Source organism: Podarcis gaigeae (genome assembly GCF_964106915.1).
Source record: "Podarcis gaigeae genome assembly, chromosome: 3".
NCBI classification, from domain to species: Eukaryota; Metazoa; Chordata; class Lepidosauria; order Squamata; family Lacertidae; genus Podarcis; species Podarcis gaigeae.
Window position 1 is genome coordinate 33530227 of NC_139680.1, and position 20362 is coordinate 33550588.

General features: G+C 42.0%; 1 long non-coding RNA gene across 2 annotated transcripts in view; it reads left to right on the forward strand.

Annotated features, from left to right (window-relative positions):
- LOC310840713 overlaps window positions 1-20362 on the forward strand; it is a 249855-nt gene that overhangs the window by 72767 nt on the left and 156726 nt on the right. For both annotated transcript variants that reach the window (XR_014562030.1, XR_014562031.1), the window contains exon 7: window positions 16582-16674. This is a non-coding gene — a long non-coding RNA (uncharacterized lncRNA). The remainder of the gene's footprint in view (window positions 1-16581; window positions 16675-20362) is intronic.

Below are 20362 nucleotides of genomic sequence, written 5' to 3' on the forward strand. Positions count from 1 at the left end.
ACAGATGGCTGACCAAAAATATTAGTTATTATATTTTTATGCATGGTTTTTAGTGATAAATACAAGCATTGCTTTGTTTCTTGGGAACAAGGCAGATGAATATGTGAACATTCCAGCTATTTTACTGAAGCCATACTCCGCCAGTTTCCTTTTATTTGTTTTTCCAATTAGGTGTTTTCATCCGTTGGTTCTCACATGCTATCATCACTGAAAATAAAAATAAATAAAAATCGACACCTGAGTTTTTCCTTGCCCCCCCCCCCCCGAGGAAGCAGTTCACGTTGGCACCATAGCCATCAAAGCTGCGAAGGCACAGAGGCAAATCATCACCTTGGAAGAAAACATCCTCCTCCGTTTTTGTTTCCTTTTCTGCACAAAAAAAGTATTTTGAGACATTTTGCAGATGAAAGGTAGGATGCTAGACAGGAACTCCTTTGAGCTTTGCCTTTGCATTCAGACAAAAATCACTTAGCAGGTTTTGATGCATGCAAACTGGGAGGGGCGGGAGTGGGGGTGGAGAGAATGGGCAGCCACATCACGATCAACCAGGCATTGTAAAGAGCATTAAATTTGCTTCTTGTTAAGAAAGAGTAAATTCAATTAGAGAGCCCTGTGGAGAGACAGCAGTAAAAGGATAAGACCTGAGCTTTACTGCAGAAACAAAGGCCTTGATTCGATGCACAGTTAGAATTGCTTAATTGGATATTCCATCATAGGATGCTATCAGATTTTGTTACTTATAATGCATTCTTCCACACACACACACACCTATCCAGACCTGGTAGAATTTGATTTCTCACTGACTGTTCTCAATGTACACCTTCAAAGTAAAAATAAATTACTTGGATTTGGAGAATATTATCAATCATCTTCTCTTCAGAGGTAAGTAGTGATGTATGTAAAAAAAAAAAAAATCCCAGCAGCCACTGGCTCCATTTCCCATATTCACCCTTTTAAGTCTTCATTGTAGAAGAGTCTTTCAAATTTTACTTCAGCACTTTTGCATAAAATCCAACTCTCAAAGCCGAACAGACTGAAAGTGCTATTTTTTTTCCCCAGGGGTTGGGGGCGGTGTCACACAAAGATCTTTACCCTCTACATCCTTATAGCTGTGAGCTATTAAATTGGCTGAACATAGTTTAACTACAGTTTTTGTAGAGTCAATTATTAATGAATATTTCATTCTATACACGGCATTGCTTTGCCAAATGGCAACTGCTGTGAAGTTAATTACTTTGCAGTTAGGTTTTAAGGTGAAAATCAAAAGGAGCTAGGGCTTTTTCTTTTCTTTTCTTTTTGCTGCAAAATTCATCCGCAGAATCAGTTGTGTCATTGCAAAAGGATGCTAACGGTATGTTTTCACAAGCAAGCAAAGCAGGCAAGAGTCATCTTTGTTTTGAGCATGGCTGATAAAGCATTCACAAAGCTATCTATCTATCTATCTATCTATCTATCTATCTATCTATCTATCTATCATCTATCTATCATCTATCTATCTATCTATCTATCTATCTATCTATCTATCTATCTATCTATCATCTATCTTTAGTTTTCAACCCATTGAGCTCCCAACATTCAGCCAAGTAGAAATGCTTTTCACAGATAAAGATGCTCTGAAAATACAGATGTACAAACTGCAAAGGGGAAACTTCCCTGTTGTGTCCAGCTACTACTTTGTGTAGTTACTCTGCGGATATTTTGGCTCTCCCTGGGCGTCAGAAAGAATCAGGAAGTGGCAAGATAGCAAAAAATTTAAAAGGCTTCCTGTGATGAGCCACTTCTTATTTTCACACTCAAGTGGGGCATATGACTAAACTTGTTAACTCATCCAGACTTGAAAATGGGCACTCTTTTTTGTGGAATTTGGAAACTAGCACTTTGTTTTCTTAAAAGGTGCACTATTTATTTGCTAAGGTAAAGGTAAAGGTACCCCTGCCCGTACGGGCCAGTCTTGACAGACTCTGGGGTTGTGCGCCCATCTCACTCAAGAGGCCAGGGGCCAGCGCTGTCCGGAGACACTTCCGGGTCACGTGGCCAGCGTGACATCGCTGCTCTGGCGAGCCAGAGCCGCACACGGAAACGCCGTTTACCTTCCCGCTGGTAAGCGGTCCCTATTTATCTACTTGCACCCGGAGGTGCTTTCGAACTGCTAGGTTGGCAGGCGCTGGGACCGAGCAGCGGGAGCGCACCCCGCCGCAGGGATTCGAACCGCCGACCTTTCGATCGGCAAGTCCTAGGCGCTGAGGCTTTAACCCACAGCGCCACCTGCGTCCCTTTTATTTATTTGCTACCCTTGAACAATTACTAGATGCTATGGCCCAAATCCAGAGCAGAAGTTAGGACTCAGTTATGGAACAGGGGCAGTCTCAAATGTACAATTTTGGGGCACGGTGATTGAAAAGTGGTGACCTCAGATCTCCCAACACATCTGGATGATACTGATTATTGGAACCCATTTCATTTAGGTTTCTGGCCAGGGCATGTGACTTAGTTTGCTTTGGTCACCTTGGTCAATGCTCTATGCCAGGAACTGGAGCAGATCAGTGCAATGTGCAATCCTATTAGTTCTGAACATATTGGCAGCTGGTGATGCCATTAACCATGGTATTCTTCTGCACCACCTGGTAGGATTGAACCTTGGGAGTACTGTAAACAGCTCTGAATGCATGCATTATTGCAAAGGAACAGTTGTAAGTACACTCTAAACTGTGCACTCCTGATTATTCTTTGGAAGCTGTGGCCAGAGCCGTCTTTCCCATAGGGCTTAGAGGTTCATCACGCTAGGGTGCCAGCCTCTCAGGGGCACCCCAGCAAGTGGGGGAGCTGCGCAGCTTTGCTGGAGGCCTCCCCTTTCCCTGCACACCTGCCAGCTGTGCCCCGCCAACCATAAGGCTGGTGGTCGTGCAGCATTCCTCCCAAGCCTCCTTGGGAGGAGAGTGATCCCCGCAGAGGCTTAGGATGGAAGCTGCACCCCGCCAACTATATGACTAGCTGGCACACAGCTTCCCTCCCAAGCCTCTGTGGCGACCACTCTCCTCCCACAGAGGCTTGGGAGGAGTGCAACTTTACTCCCAGGCCTCTGTGGGGATCACTCTACTGCAGCGACATGGGGGAGAGTTGCACCCTCCCGGATGGTTGGCATTGTGCAGCTATGGCCACCCCAACATTATCCGTGGTAATTTGGGGGCGCTGGGCGGATATTTGCACCCCGGCACCGCATCTGCTAAAGACGGCCCTGGCTGTGGCTGTCTGAAACAGGCTTTAGCTGTCCCACACCTAACATCACATGTCAGGTAAGTGATAGGTGGGCATGGCTGACCAAAAACAGCCATATGGACCAACTAGATGGCCTGGTGGTTCCTTACCCTTGATATTGGCTCATTTATCCAGTTTAAGTCACTGACCGCTTCAGTTGCTGTGAGAATCTCTATACCAGAAGCTTGATAGTGGGAGTACATTTCCGTTGGTTTTTCTGGACCTCTTAGCAGAATTCATTACCATCAACCATGGTATCATCCTGGACTATCTGGTAGGAATGGGATTAGTAGAGTACCATATTAAGATGCTTCCAGTCCTTCTTGGGAGTTGGTTTCAGAAGCTGAAGTTGGGGGGATTTTCGTTCTTCCCCAGGTCCATTGCTTATGATATTTCTCTGGGTTCAGTCTTGTGTCCCATGTTATTTAAAATCTACGGGGAAAAACTGAGAAAGATTGTCCAAGGATTGTGATGTGCTGTTTTCATCTACTAGCTGTTGGTGTTCTGAATTGGTGCCTGAACGTGGTAGTGGGCTAGATGAGAACTAATAAATTGAAACCTAATCCAGACAAGATAGAGGTGCTTCTTGCCTAGAAACAGATGGACTCTGGAACAGGGATCCTTGAAGAAATAGGTTCACAGTTTGGGGATGCTTCTGAACTCAGCTTTTCACCTGGAAGCTGCAGTCAGATGTCCCTTTGCCCATTTTAATCTGATGCGTCAAGTATCCATTCTTGATTAGGTGTACCATGCAGACAAACTATGTAAGCTAGGATTTAAGGGAGCTTGGTTTCATGGACATCAGAGAAAGTAAAATGGCTTGTGGGGACACAGCAAAAGATTGCTAAGATCAGCTTGTGAGCAAACCAGCAGTAGAAAATGTATTTGTGGGGGGGAAATATTCATTGTGAATTGTTCTGCTCAGCTCCATCTGTCACAGTGAGATGCTTTATCCAGATTTGTGCAGCTGTATTATTTCTAGGAAAAATGAAATGTCTGGATGTGTGTGGATGTGCATGCACATGTAAAGCACAATTTATTTGAAAGAAATTTATATTATTTCAGGTTGGTTGTTGGATCTGCGCTTGGCAGACAGGCAGCAGAGGTCATAAATGGGAGAATGTTGTTCAGCTGTTCCTTTAAAGTCAGCTTATTGTAGCAGGATAATGAGCCGCTGAAATCAGAGCTTTCCTGATTGAAGTAAGGAGTTAGGCAGTTGGAACTACCGGTAAAGTGATTCACAAGTTATTCCGTTGTCTCAGCATAGTGGTTGGTGTTCAGTTCAGCGTTACTCAGAGTAGACCCATTTGTGGACATGACTAATGGACTTACGCTGAGTAAAACTTAGTTGAATATTGCCTAGTATCTCAACAGTGTCATCCTACACTGCAAGGGTTTGGACTAGATGACCCTTTGAGTCTCTTCCAACTCTACAAATTTATGATTCTTACCCATGTGCTTGTAAATTCTAAGCAGATAATTTCTCCTTTATTGTCACTATCCCTTTCCCAAGCTGTTGGCATATCTGAATGCCTTATTTTTGCACAAAACACACTGAATTGTCTAGGACCTGGAAGTCATATACTAGTAGCTGTGCTCCCGGCTTATCTGCGAACAGTCAAAAAGAAATCAATGCTTTCCAATTACAAGGTGATGATGGACGTGGACTCCTCCTCTTCAGACTTTGCCTGTGGTTCCATCCTTCCCTTCTTCTATTCCACTTGTTGAAATTGTCTCAAGAGTATTCTATTACTTATCCAGTTACTTTATAATGACTGTGAAGAAGGGGCATGCCGGTGGGTAAAGATAGTTTGCTCTGTTGGAGATACAGTAGCCACGGATTATTTGGCCAAAGTGTGAAATCATACAATTATTGTAGGGATTATTTTCTGGAAATAACTTTTTGTAATACTAGCAATAGGTCATCTCTTGGGATATATTATAGCAGGGGCAGCCAACACAGTGCCCTTATCATATTACAACTTCTACCATCCCTGACAATTGGTTATGCTGTTCGGCACTGGACTCAGACAACATCTGAACAACACCATGTATTCCTGACAAATACAGCGTTTTCCAACAACATTTCCAGCAAAAAAAAAAACCCCACAACACACATTAGGGTTCTAGCTACAGAAGAATGTATTTACCAAGGAGGGAAACTAATTAGCTGTCTTTTTTAAATGCACATGATCATGAAAACAGCGGTTTGAAGCATGAGTTTATTATTATGTTTTATATATTCTGTAAGGTGCACAGAGTGGCTGGGGAAGCCTAGCCAGATGGGTGTGGTGGTATAACAACAACAACAACAACAACAACAATAATAATAATAATAATATTTATCTTGGGCATGTTGACAGCGTTTCTTCTGAGCATGCCTGCCCTTCAGAACATGTTGCCGCATTACATAAAATCTTATATAATATACTGTTATTCCCTCACAGCCAGCCTACTTTCAGGTGGGTAGCCGTGTTGGTCTGACGGAGTCGAAATAATTAAAAAAGTTAAAATAATAATAATAATAATAATAATAATAATAATAATAATAATAATAATAATAAATAGTCTAGTAGCACCTTAGAGACCAACTAAGTTTGTTCTAGGTATGAGCTTTTGTGTGCATGCACACTTCTTCAGAAGAATTAATTAGCCAATCTACTGCTACTGTTTGCAGAAATATGCAGCCTTGGTTCCAAAAGAACATGCCAAAGCTTTGTCTGAGGTTTGGGCTTGTTTTTAGATTACGTGGTGAAGTTGAATGGCAATGAGCAGCAATACGGTGCAAAGGTTAGTGTATATGATTTGGACCAGGAAAACTGTGTTTGAAGCCCCATTCGTAATGAAGACCACTCAGGGATTGGGGTGGATGAGAGGGCAGTTACACAGCCAGCTCACAGCTTTGTTGTGAAGATAAAATATGATAACCCCTATGTATCTGCCTTACAGTGAGTCAGACAAATGGCCTGACTCAATATAAAGCAGCTTCCTATGTTACTGTCTAAGCCCATTAGAGATTATTTGTGTGATATCAGCACCATAAATGACTTCTGGTGTGTCGTCTCTCACTGGGGGAAATGAAACAGCGGAGGTGAGAGAGGAAGGAATCTAGGCAGCCCTGATGCACGATATCCCACATGCCAGTCTGACGCCATGCCTTTTGGGAAGCAGGGCGGCTGGGGGGAGTTGAGAAGAGGCTCCTATTATCACATGCAAGCGAAAGAGAACATAGATTGTGGTTCTGTAAGTGTGAAGAACATTTATCTCTGTGCCACAAGGTGGATCAAACACAAAGTATTATACTTGATCACATTTGTGGAGCTCTTGAAGGATAAAGGCAGAACGTTACCCTTTTCAAGAGCACAGCACTAAATGACTCTCTACAGCTATCTTTGCCTTTTTAATCCCCCACCTTCACTTTTTTATGGAAAACATTGGAACAACAGGAGGCAAAGCGGGACCGCAGAGTAAAATTGTAGCAGTAAATCTATCGAAGTTACCCAAGTTATTTTGAAGCTAATTATGACTGTGTGCAAAGCAAATGAAGTGAGAAGAACTGAATTAATGAAGACCGGCTACCTCCCACAAGCTAATGAGGCGTACTTTATACCAATAGCTCTTCAAATTGAAAAATTAAACTGCTTGGGAAAGGGGGGGGGTGAGGAATATGCCGGGAAGTTTTGTTAAGGCTAGCACAGAAGGCAAAAAAAATAAAAATCACACAGTGGGATTTATGCTCTCCAGTTGTTTAAAACCTCAGCATGACATAGTTACTTTAATGTGACACAATTCTTCCTTCAAAATCAGGCTACTTTCCATCCCCCACCCCCCACCAAACCTCATTAGGCACTGCATTCAGTGATACTAGACCAAATCTAACAACAGGCCCTTATTGAATTATGTCCATCTTTGTTGGGAGAATTAATCCTTAAGCTTATTAATGTTGGACTACTACTTATTTCGTGGGACACAGGTGGCGCTGTGGGTTAAAGCCTCAGCACCTAGGACTTGCCGATCGAAAGGTCGGCGGTTCGAATCCCTGCGGCGGGGTGCGCTCCCGCTGCTCGGTCCCAGCGCCTGCCAACCTATCAGTTCGAAAGCACCTCCGGGTGCAAGTAGATAAATAGGGACCGCTTACCAGCGGGAAGGTAAACGGCGTTTCCGTGTGCGGCTCTGGCTCGCCAGATGCAGCTTTGTCACGCTGGCCACGTGACCCGGAAGTGTCTCCGGACAGCGCTGGCCCCTGGCCTCTTAAGTGAGATGGGCGCACAACCCCAGAGTCTGTCAAGACTGGCCCGTACGGGCAGGGGTACCTTTACCTTTACCTTTTACTACTTATTTCTCAAAAGTTGTGACATACTCATTTCAGTTTTTAAATAAAATAGCCACCTCTTTATCCTTCTGCACATCAGAAAGCACGGTTTGCTTTCTGGAAACCTTTTGTTACTCCTGCCTCTGTTCTATGGTCCACGTATGTTAAAATGTGTATTCTGTTCTGCAATTTTACTTTGATCTCAACCCGCCCCCCCCCCAATTGTTCAGTGAAGGATCTGTCATGCAGGATGTAAAGGCAGCATCCTACCTGAATAATTGCTGGAAGATAGACCGGTGCAATGACAGACTTCCATAACCATTAGTGTGAGCAAGTGGACAATATGTTCAGTACAAATGTGCGTTCAGTTTAGGCTTCTGGACCCACAGCAGAACCAGCTCTTTAGCTATGAATTATCTGTACTAATTATCCGTTTTTATACAACTAACTTGTGGATTAGAATAGCAAGCCACCTATACTTGCCTGCTCTATTTAATCTTTTTTGGGGGGGTGGGGAATTATTTGCCTAAAGAATTTGGTATCATTTTGGACCTGGATGGAAAGGATGAGCCGAGCCACTAAAAGGTGTGAAAATGACCAAACTACTTCCAGATGTTTGTCTGAGATGAGTCCTTGTAATTGAATCATGTCTTTCCATGGTCCATGATTGCATTACTGTTGAATTCATGCATAATGACATTACTCTCAATAAGGTTAACAGCCAACACACTTTTCAATTTCGATTCTTTTAGTATTTCTTTCTCCTTACGCTACAGTGAGTCTATATTCTCAAGAAAGACCCTGTCCTGTGCTCATCTCTATGGCAGGGGTAGCCAACATGGTGCTCTACAAATGTTATTTGGCTCCAATTCCCATCAGCCTCAGTTAGCATGGCCCAAGTGTCAGGGATGACGTAATCCAACAACACCTGGAGAACACCACATTGGCTACCCCTTCTCAATGGGGATAGAATTTTTATGACCCTAGGAACTCTATGGAGGTCTCCTGCCTATGAGGGCTTCCCCATTCATTTCACAAGAGAGTTCAGACCCATTTGAACTGCTTTGTGGGTTCAGATTGCATGCACGTTTTCATGGAAACAACCACGATTATGCATGGATCTCAGAATAGGGAATAAGTTCATATTGTGTCAGAGATACTTTGACATCCTTTATAGAGTTTCAGTAAGGTTGCCAACAGATTTTTTAAAAAATCCAGCGTGATCTGCTGTTGAGACTTCAATAAGCTTCATCTCTTTGAATTCAGTAGGCAAACCTTTTATATATGTAACACGTGCACAAGTATTTTTATCGGCTCATGCCTGGAACAGCTGTCAAAGGCCAGGAGGGCATGGTGAAATGTTTTTGGGCAGCTCTGGTTTTGTAGTTCAGTGTTTAATCCACAGATGAAGACATTATAACAGATATTGAATCATCATACAGTTCTCTATTACCAGTAGGTTAATGCATGCTGGTTGTTTTGGCACAATGTATTTATTTCTGTAAATGCAGGGGTTCTCCGACTTTCTGCCCCCTGGCCCACTTGAGAAAGGTGAAATAATAATAATTACTATTTTATAAATTTGTAATTCACTTTATATTGCAAATTACAACCAAAAACAGACAAACAGCTCTTCTGCCATAGATACATTAAAACTAGGAGGAAAAAGAAATATATGAAAAACATCCCACCCACTTCTAAAATGCACAAATAGTTAAAGGCCAAAGGCCTTGATGCAGATGAAAGTTTTTGCTTGGTGCCTAAAGTTATCTAATGATGGCGCCATGCAAGACTCCCTGGGGAAAGCATTCCCTAAATGAGGAGCAATGGCAGAAAAGGCCCACAAAAAACTACTGCAATCTACCAGTACATAATGGTGGTGTGCATGCAGAACCAGTCACAAAATAGTCGCAGATGGAGGCTTGGTTTGGCATAAACAGTTGGCAAATACTGACACCATGTAACCAATCCATCTTTGGAAATAGCTAAATTCTCTGCCACAGTGTTTTCCTCATGGTGAGGGGTTCCACAGCTGAGCTTTCCTCAAATTAAGTACAGACATTTGCTGTGGAGGTATTGTGACTCACCTTCCCCATTGTAGGCAGAATTGACTGTTTCACACTCTAAAACATTTTCTCATATGTGTGTTCTTACATATATTTCTTATATATTTTTCTTATCTATATCTATCTATCTATCTATCTATCTATCTATCTATCTATCATCTATCTATCATCTATCTATATCTATCTATATTTATATATTTTTGGTTCCTAGTTTCTTGTTCCCATTCTCCTTTCATACTGAACTTTTACCTTATCCCCACACTGCCAAATGCCAATTTTGTTTCGTTTTTCTCATCCCTACTGTATCAAATTTCCTCTGTATCACTGTACTGTATCAAATTTCCTCTCTCATCTGCAGTATTTCAGCATTTATTTCAGTAAAGAAATAAATAATGAACCTTTTCTCTCAGGTTCTGATTTCCTTCAACATCTGCTCTGGCCATTTCCCTCTCAGAGGAGGGAGACCTTACTACTCCTTCATCTGAGCTGTTTTGCCTCCTGGCTACCTGTACTCAGCATCCATGGGGTTGCTGGCACTGGCATCAGTCCAATCAAGAAACTAGGGCACAGCTTTGGGGGTGAGGTGAGGTGGGGAAGTAAGAAGGCACCGGGGCAGGCAGTGGCACTGAGGCCCACTTGAAAGTGGCTCAAGGCCCAGTGTTTGAGAAACAATGTGACAGTGAAAACTAGACGTTGGAAGAAGGTATGCGTTTCAAACCTATGTTGGGCCCATATAAGGAATCCCCTGTACCTAATTTGTTGTGGAGCCACCATGACAACAAGCACAATGGGGCAAAGCTTGTGAATGAGTTAGGAGCAAAGCAGCTGGTTTTCTTCTCACATTCCCCACTCCACTTGAATTTTATCAGCCAAAAATACAAATCCACATATTGCAGCTGTTTTACTTTAAAGAAGGAAAATACATGAAAAAAGAAACACTCCCCAATGCTCACTTCAAAGTGAGCCAGGATTTGAGCTAGAGATTTGGAGGGATAAATTATTTTCCCTCTGGAAGGTTCTATGGCTGAAAGTAGGATCTTGGCTACCAGAATGAGGGCCATAAAAATGCTTGAGCTTCATTAGGTGCAGCATTGTAGCTTGGATTAGAATATGTCTGGCTGGTTTCTACACACACACACACACACACACACACACACACACACACACACAAAGGTTCTCCTGTGTGCCAAGTTGATGATTTAAAATGATGGATGTCAGTTAGCCCTGTTTGTCAGGAACAGTCTCTGCTTCCCAGTACCTGTGCACAGTAAATTATCACACTAGTTTTTGCCATTTCTTTAGCATGGGTTCCTACTAGAGTTGTCAGTCTTCAGGGTTTGTGTTCCAACTCCCTCACCTGTTCCTATGGATTTCTAAACCTTAATTCCTGAATCTGGTGCCCTTCAGCCCAGGCTAGCTGTGGTCGATTAGAATTGTAGCCCAAAACATAAGGAGGGCATCAGGTTGAAGAAGGCTGGTCTAGAAGTTAAATCTTGGCAGTGAGGAGCAGACACACCATCTTTAATGTTCACTGATGAACTATGATGCCCTGTGCAGGGCAGAACCTCCCATTTTACACAGAGACAGGTTCCATCTGCACTATATATTTAAAGCAGTATTATATCAGTCATGGCTCATGCCCAAAGAATCATGGGGAATGTAGTTTGTTAAGAAGAATTGGGAGCAGGGCTTTTTTCAGTCGGAACTCTCTGGAACTCAATTCTAGCAGCTCTCAGGTGGGCACCATTGCCATGGTTCTAAGAGAACGAGGGAGGTGTTCATGGTGAATTCTGGCACCTTTTTTCTGGTTAGGAGACACCTAATTTATTTATTTATTTATTTTGTCACAGCGACTCTCAGCACTCATAACAAACTACAGGATTCTTGAGGGGAAGCCATGGCTGTTAAAGTGGTATGATACTACTTCAAATGTCTAGTGCAGCTGAGGGCACAGTTGTTGAGGTATATTTTGAACAACGGACAGATGTGTTTTTCTATTTTATCTTTACCCAAATGAGTAAATCTCCTTCTAGCTTTTAAAGGGGTGAAACACAGGGCTGCAGAATAAAAACACAGTATCCAAAATGTTGTGTAGAGCCTTCAGCGATGTCGTGTTGTGGAGAGGCTTGGACAGTGATTCATAGTTCGGGAACTGAGGTGTTACAAGTCGTTTATCTATAATCTATCTATCTATATCTATCTATCTATCTGTGAATTGTTGAAAAATATGATATATGAAGATGTCTGTTAGAGCAGACCAGCAAGAACTATTGAGTTGACAGGTGGGAATAGGTGGCTATGAAATGGATTAGATTAAATATTAAGATGTGAATGTGCTTGCTATATGGTTCACCCATAAAGAAAGATAATTGCTGTTGCTTAGAATGTAGTACAATTTATAATTTTGTGCAGGAGGTGGAAGGAATTGTGCAACATAATACCTATGCGCCGGCCTGAAGGCATAGTTTGATCAAAATAGGTGTAGTCCATAAATTGGAATTAGCCTTTTCAACAACCTCAAGTTAGACAAATAAATCACTTTGACTAGCCCATTTCATTTTTTTTTAAAGAAAACAACCACCCTGAAGGAAATGAACTATGGATCATCCATTTGTGCTGCTGACTCACTTTGGCTGAGGTAGTTCATTATTATCAATTAACACACTCTCGTAAAGCCTGGCAACAATTATACTGCCTTTTGCAAAGTCCATTTGATCTCATTAGTTGCCACTCTAACTCATAGGTTGCAATCCTATTTTATATGCCCACTTACCTGGGAGCAACCCTCATTGAACTCAATGAAATTTACTCCCAGGTAGACATCTACAGGATTGTGCTGTAGCTGAATAATAATCTATTAGTGTACAGTTGCGTAGAGTAGGAAGCATGCCCTCTCCTTATTTGCTTTAAGAAGAAAATGCTGCAATATTTAATAAGAGAGAGGGAGCAGCCATTCTGAAGGTACAAATGCAGCTCCTATTCCATGCATTATGCTATGCTAAAAAATTATTATTATTATTATTATTATTATTATTATTATTATTATTATCTGATATACACAATCCACAAGTTATGGCATTATTTTGTTTAAGGATAATATTTCAAGAGGGTCAAATTAAAACCACCACATGCTTTTTCTAAAACCATTTTCTAACTAAGGTATAGAGCTAACTCCCACTGCCCCTGCCCCTGCCCCAAATTCTTAATATAATAAGTGTTTTTCAACAGACTCATCCATAACATAGGGCCACACGTGTGGCCCAATAATGTGCTTGAATACAGTTAGCTCTTGCATATGGAACAAAGTGAGAGGAAGGATGCATATAGTTTGGAGCAGAGAGGTGCTGGGAGGACAAAGTGTTAAGCATTTCCACACCTCTCATTTATCCAAATCACCTGCTCCAAAGTAGCTATAAAATTCATTACACACATTTGCATCTAATGTGTGGTTTGTTTATTCATTTCTGTTTCACCAGTATATATCCAGATAGCCCTCAAGAAAAAGCTTGCAGCAGATAGCAGATCAGTGGGGGCTTCAGTTTCTACTACTTTGCTGATACTCACAATCTCCTTAACTGATCTGATTTTTCTCCTAATGATATACTCAACTTTTTTTTTTTTTTTTTTTTTTTGCTTCTCACCTTTTCGAACTTTTGAGGATTGCATTAATAATTACCAGGGAGCAGTTGACTGGAAGAGAAATCTTTACTTTCAGCAACTCACCTCTGCTGCTCTCTGTTGTGGTGGTGACTTCTAGTAGGTGTAAGGGTGTTGAAGACTCACAAAGGAATAAGGTTACAGTGAGAGATATATCTTGTTCTGTTTTGTTACTAAAGGGCCAGAGGAGCATAGCTGTCAACGTTTCCCTTTTTAAAAGGGAAATTCCCTTATTCCAAATAGGATTCCTCGCAAGAAAAGGGAAAAGTTGACAGCTATGCTGAGGGAAAATGGAAAAGTGTATGTGCACATGCATTTTGGGGTCTGATTTTGTAGGGAGGAGAATATAACCAGAATGTATATGTAAGAAGGAAACACATGAAACCTAGCTTTAAATTGCAATGCCAAGCAATCTGAATTTTTATTAGGAGGAAAATAGATCATTTAACATTTAGGGTATATTACTGGGACCATTAATTTTTCATATAGAACCTGAAAAGTGGTTCTGATCACCCTTCTACCAGAAATAACTGCATGTAAAATGCTAGCAGCACAATATCCCCCCACCCCCCATTTTAGGTGGATTGAGCAAAGGTGGTTCTATGTGACTGTTTCTCCTCCGTTGATAAACCTAATGTTTTATTCTCTCCCTCAATATTAAATTATTCAAATTACAGGATTTCAGCAGAGGCAGGATAGCTGCACCATCAAGTTTATAGACTACAGCCAATGTGGTGCAGTGGTTAAAGTGCTCAATTAGCATATGGTGGATCAGGATTCAAATCTGTGGCTAGTTGCTATCTCTCAGCCTCACCTCATAGGGTTGTTGTGAGGATAAAATATGGGAGGCAGAAGTGTGTATGTCACCTTGAGCTCTTTGGAGAAAATATGATTGTTGTTGTTTAGTTGTGTCCGACTCTTCATGACCCCATGGACCAGAGCACGGCAGGCACTCCTGTCTTCCACTGCCTCCTGCAGTTTGGTCAAATTCATGCTGGTAGCTTTGAGAACACCGTCCAACCATCTCTTCCTGTGTTGTCCCCTTCTCCTTGTGCCCTCAATCTTTCCCAGCATCAGGGTCTTTTCCAGGGAGTCTTCTCTTCTCATGAGGTGGCCAAAGTATTGAAGCCTCAGCTTCAGGATCTGTCATTCCAGTGAGCACTCAGAGCTTATTTCCTTGTAGTCCATGAGTCTCCTCCAGCACCATAATTCAAAAGCATTGATTCTTCGGCGATCAGCCTTCTTTATGGTCCAGCTCTCACTTCCATATATCACTACTGCGAAAACCATAGCTTTAACTATACGAACCTTTGTCAGCAAGGTAATGTCTCTGCTTTTTTAAGATGCTGTCCAGAGATATAACAACATCCAAAATACTTTCATAGTCCTAGTATCATTTTAAACATCCGAGTCCTCTCAGGGGTTTTGGTACATTTAATTTTGCTTTAAAATGTAATTGTCAACCTGCAGATTTTATAGAATTAAAGTAAGGAACATGTTTACACTAATAAACAGTGAGTTAATATGAAGCTTGTGTGGACTTGCCAAGAAGTCCCACCCCCACAATCTTGGGGGCACCACAGGGGACGCTGCAACTATTCTTTAGAATGGAGCGAGAGAGGTGTGGTGTGTGCGCGTCAAATTTTGGTGTTGCAGACAGAACTCTATTAGCCTTTGCCCTGCTTAGTTTTGAACTCCAAGGCCAAACTTGCCAGTTGTTCCTTTTATTTCTTGACTCCCTACCTTAGCATTCCAATCCCCTATAATGAGAAGAACATCCTTCTTTGGTGTCATTTCTAGAAGGTGTTGTAAGTCTTCATAGAACTGGTCAATTTCAGTTTCTTCAGCACCGGTAGTTGGCGCATAAACTTGGATTACTGTGATGTTAAAAGGCCTGCCTTGGATTCATATCAAGATCATTCTGTCATTTTTGAGATTGCATCCTAGTACAGCTTTCGCCACTCTTTTGTTGACTATGAGGGCTACTCCATTTCTTTTACGGGATTCTTGCCCACAGTAGTAGATATGATGGTCATCCAAACTGAATTCCCCCATTCCCGTCCATTTTAGTTCACTGATGCCCTGAATGTCAATATTCTTGCCATCTCATTTTTGACCACATCCAGCTTACCAAGGTTCATGGTTCTTACATTCCAGGCTCCTATGCAATATTTTTCTTTACAGCATTGGACTTTTCTTTCGCTTCCAGGCATATCCGCAACTGAGCGACCTTTCGGCTTTGGCCCAGCCACTTCATCAGCTCTGAATCTACTTGTACTTGTCCTCTGCTCTTCCTCAGTAGCATGTTGGACACCTTCCGACCTGTGGGGCTCATCTTCCAGCGTCGTAACTTTTATATGCTTGTTGTCTTTGTCCATGGAGTTTTCTTGGCAGGGATACTGGAGTGGCTTGCCAGTTCCTGCTCCAGGTGGATCACTCTCCACTATGACATATCCATCTTGGGTGGTGCTGCACAGCATAGCTCATAGCTTCTCTGAGTTATTCAAGCCCCTTCGCAACGACAAAGCAGTGATCCATGAAGGGTATATAAATGTAATTATGATGGCTACCTCCCAGACACCCTTGGTCTTGTGTCATCTGCGGGGAAGGTTTTCCCAGCTAACAGACTGTACCCCTCTGCTCAGCCCCCTCTCCCTCTGTAAAGAACTGTTGTAACCAGACAAGGGGCTAATTATTTCCATGAGGTTGCCCAATGCTATTTTTATAGAAAAAGAGGTGCCCAAACTCATCATGAACACCTCCCTCATTCCCTTATAATGGCAATGGCACCCATCTGAGAGGTGCTGGAACTGAGTCCCGGTGAGTTCTGGCTGAGAAAAAGCCCTGAGATAGCCCCTTTTCAGTCAGTCTCTAAATGTCCCCAGGAGTCTCCCTGAAGCTTCTTAATGTAGTGTGGAGCTATAGCTTCTAATACGTTTTAGTCTACAACTCCCATCAGCTCCAGTCATATTGACTTTTGATGGCTGGGGCTTATGGACAGGGTCACCAAGAGTCAAGAACAGTGTGTACTGAGGCATTAGACCCACAACAAAGCAAGGGCCTCATGTATTTCCTCACGAAGAGCTGGTGCAGTTAGGCAAATCCCACTTTTGAAACTGGGCAGCAGTTTGGAAAAATAAAAATGGGGAAAAAATGGCAAGACATAAAAAAAAACCATTATGGATGTTGCCATCCTCTGGGGCCTTCAGTAGAATGTGACCAAACAGTTCCTTGCAATTTATTGGGGTTTTGGAATTGGTGCCATGAAAAATTCTTTTTTTCTTTAGATAGTGTATGAAGAAAGGAAAAGTCAAACCAGATTCTGTAAACAATAGCAAAAATGTTCCTTAAATTGGCCTAATCAGTGCTATTCTAACAGCCAAGGTAAGTGTGACACTTGTGGGTTTTTTGTAGGGGAAAAGTTATTGGCGGAGCCAAAATGATTATTATTTTTTAGCTAATCATAGATGCATAGACAAATAATGATTCACTTAGTGCAGACTAAACAAGTGATGATAAAATATCAAGACCAGAATTGTTCTGAATATAGCAAATTTTTGTGGAACAAAACAAGGATATACATATATCCTTTGGCAGAGCACCAAAGGCATGTGTGTGCTTTGAAAGAGCCCAAGGTTAATTTGAACTAGGCTTTTGAGAGATGCTGTCAGTTTGTATTTAACTGGGGGGTTTCTGGCAGCTTTGCTTATTATATGTGCTTGTCAAATAATTTACACAGTCATCAGTTCATCACAAACATAAATGAGCGTAGTAGCAATTTGCTAATTTAAGTTTTCTTAGAAAATCTTTGAGGTTGTATTTAACTTCCATTTAAAATTATTAGTCTGAATGGGTCCAAGGAAAAAGAAAGGAGGGGGAACTAGAAAGAAGTGACATTTTCTTGAAAATACAGGACAGCATGATTCCCTTTAAGTCTAGTAGGAATTTATGTTAATTCTGGATTTGCATATTTGCTATGATTCCTAGTTTACATAATGCTGCGTTTTTGTGTTTGTTGTGATCATTAGAAACCTGACTAAAAGAAAATTACAGTGGTACCTTGGGTTACATACGCCTAAGGTTACAGACTCCGCTAACCCAGAAATAGCACCTCAGGTTAAGAACCTTGCTTCAGGACTTCCGGGTCGGCGCCATCGCCGAATGGCGGACTCCCTCCGAGCTCCGGAGGGAGCCTGCTTGGCAGGGGCTGGGTCCTACCGCACCGGCGATGCGGGGACCCTTAAAAACCACGGCCAGAGGAGGCCGTGGACATGGAGACTCGGCTGGCACCGTTAGTGCTCTCCCGACTCGTGAAGGAGCCTTTTTAAAGGCTACGGATCGGGTGCCGGGGAGAAGCGTGGTGCTTTGAGTTCTCTGCTATCCCTGCCGAGCGCAGCCGCATGCCATCCGGCGGAGAGCGCCGACTTCTTCTATTGAAAATTTGGATCTAAAGAAGAACCCGTGAGTAATTGGAATATGGACTAAAAAAAAAGGGATAAATTTTTAAAATTTGGAGCGAACGGGGGAGGCGGAAAAAAGGAAGTCAGCCCACCCCTAAATTGTAGAAGAGCCAAAACAAAGGACTGGACAACTAAGATCGAGTGTAACCTTATTTCGCCGAATTAGCAACTTCGCGAGGGAAAATTATAAGATTGAGCTGGAGGAGAAAAGTGGAATTGTTTTAAAAAAAGCAACCCCCCCCCCCCCGGAATCCCTGGAGCGATTCGTGAAACTGCCTGGAGAAAAGCAATGGAGGTTTTGACAGCTGTCAAAGAGCTGTCAAAAAGGAAGATTAAAATAGAGACTTTGTTATGAGGACTTTGCCGGTTACATTTGTTATAAATTGAACATAAACTGTTTCAAATATGGGCTAACAAGCTACTTGGACTGGTGGATGTGATTCTGGAAGGGAACTTTGCTACTGTAATCCATCTAGAGGAGCTGAGGGATATTGCATGTGTTTTTGACAGGAAACTTGAACAGTTGAATGGAACTTTTAATCTCCTGGGAAACTGCAGGAATGGAACATTATTTTGTCTACAGAGGTCTATACACTACAGGAAACAATGGAACTATTTGTTGGAAAATGAAAGGAACATGATGCAATGCTTTGCTCCTGAATAACAAGCCTCTGCAGAGACACTAGAAACTTTTGGAAAAAGAACATTTCTGTGGGAGAACAGAGAAACAAAAAGGAGGAGAATGATTGACAAGAACAAGGAAACAACAAGAACTGGACAGAACTGGGAGAGGGAACATTTGGGATATCCAGGTTTGACAAGCTTATGGAAACAAAATTGGAGTTTTTACTCCTGGATATAAAAACCTGGATAGAAGAAATGGGCCCCTTTTTTTGATAGACTCCTTCTATGATTGGACACTCGTAATTAAAGACTGGCAAAGAACCTGAGGGACATAGTGTAATGTGGGAACTCCAGGAAGATATTAGAAGTAGAGGGATAGGTGAAACGCAAAGGGGAAAGAGGGGAGGGAAAGTTGGAATCCAAAGGTTGTAAAATCACTACTCATATTTATTTTATTTCCATCTGTACTATGTTTGAAAGGGGGGAACTCGTGGAAGGGAATAGATCGATCTTAGGGGATGGGAATGTGGATAAATTGGGTTACTGATGATGAGTGTAATTTGGGGATAAGAACTTGTTGAATTTAATTGCTTATTTGGAAGATTTGGAACACAAGAGGGGGTAGGGAGGGGAAGTCCTGGTTATTGGCAAAAAGTTTATAAATTGGATTTAATTTGTTTTAATTTGTTTTAATTTGGAAAACCTTAATAAAAATTATTATAAAAAAAAAAGAACCTTGCTTCAGGATAAGAACAGAAATTGTGCAGCGGCGGCGCAGCGGCAGCAGGAGGCCCCATTAGCTAAAGTGGTGCTTCAGGTTAAGAACAGTTTCAGGTTAAGAACAGACCTCCAGAACGAATTATTTTCTTAACCCGAGGTACCACTGTATGGGGGAAATGCAACTCATGAGTCTTCCAGTGATAGGGGGGAACTACAAAAAAGGTGGTAAACGGGTCAAGAAAAATGACAATAAAGGCTGTTAGATTTTGCTAAATAGAACACAGGAATCCACAGGAAAACCTGTTTAACTCAGTGTAACTGAATATCTAAAATGTACCTTACTCCCTATTCCTATTCCAATGCTACTACCCTGCTTGTTCACCTCTTTCCTTGTCAGCCCCCATCAACTGCTTTGCTGCTGCTAATGTGGTCAGAGGTTTAGCTATGCTTTGGTTTTCCTTTCCCCTTCTCTTCTGCTGGTGGTGGCTTCAGAGCAAGGCATTCTGGGCAAGATGGAGGAGGTTGCCTGCTCTACCATGTCTTTGCTGTGGTGGCTAGGAATTCTCTTAAGCTAAGTTAAAAATAAAGTTATTAGAGAAAGTTTAATTGTTAAACTATTTTAAAAACAAAAAAGACCACACATTAATGAGTGGCATTAATGAGTGAGCTGGAACTGCGGGGTGAGAGAAAGCAGTGGAAATAGGGAATTTTGTTTAAGAGAAGTGAGATTTCTAAGGAAACACCCAGCATAGTATAGCCTGGTGTTTTGCTAGCTGGAAATGAGCTGGAAAGGAGTGTCATGCTAGCTAGACTGCTATATAGACCATGAGAGAGAGAGAGAGAGAGAGAGAGAGAGAGAGAGAGAGAGAGAGAGAGACTGCAGACTGCTGTAGCTGCTAATTGGCATCCTGCCAGAGAGCCAAAAAGCCAGCACTGCTGAGTTTTGCCTTTGCCAGGGAGATGCTGCAGATTGACACTTCTGTGTTTCTATACACTTTTGTGCTTAGTGGGTGACTGCAGTGTCTTGGTCACTGCTGGACTCTGGATCATGACACCTCCCTCCATAAAGTAATCTGTCCAGCATCTGAATACCAGAACCACACCAACGTCTCTTAGAATCCATGTACTTGATGGCCATTATAATTATTTCATAATGTATATATATGGAGAAAGGGTTGGATAAAACCTCTTCTTTATAGTATTTCCAATAGCTCCCAGCTGCAAGAAATACCAGGTGAATGGAAAATTTATCTAAAAATGTATTTTTA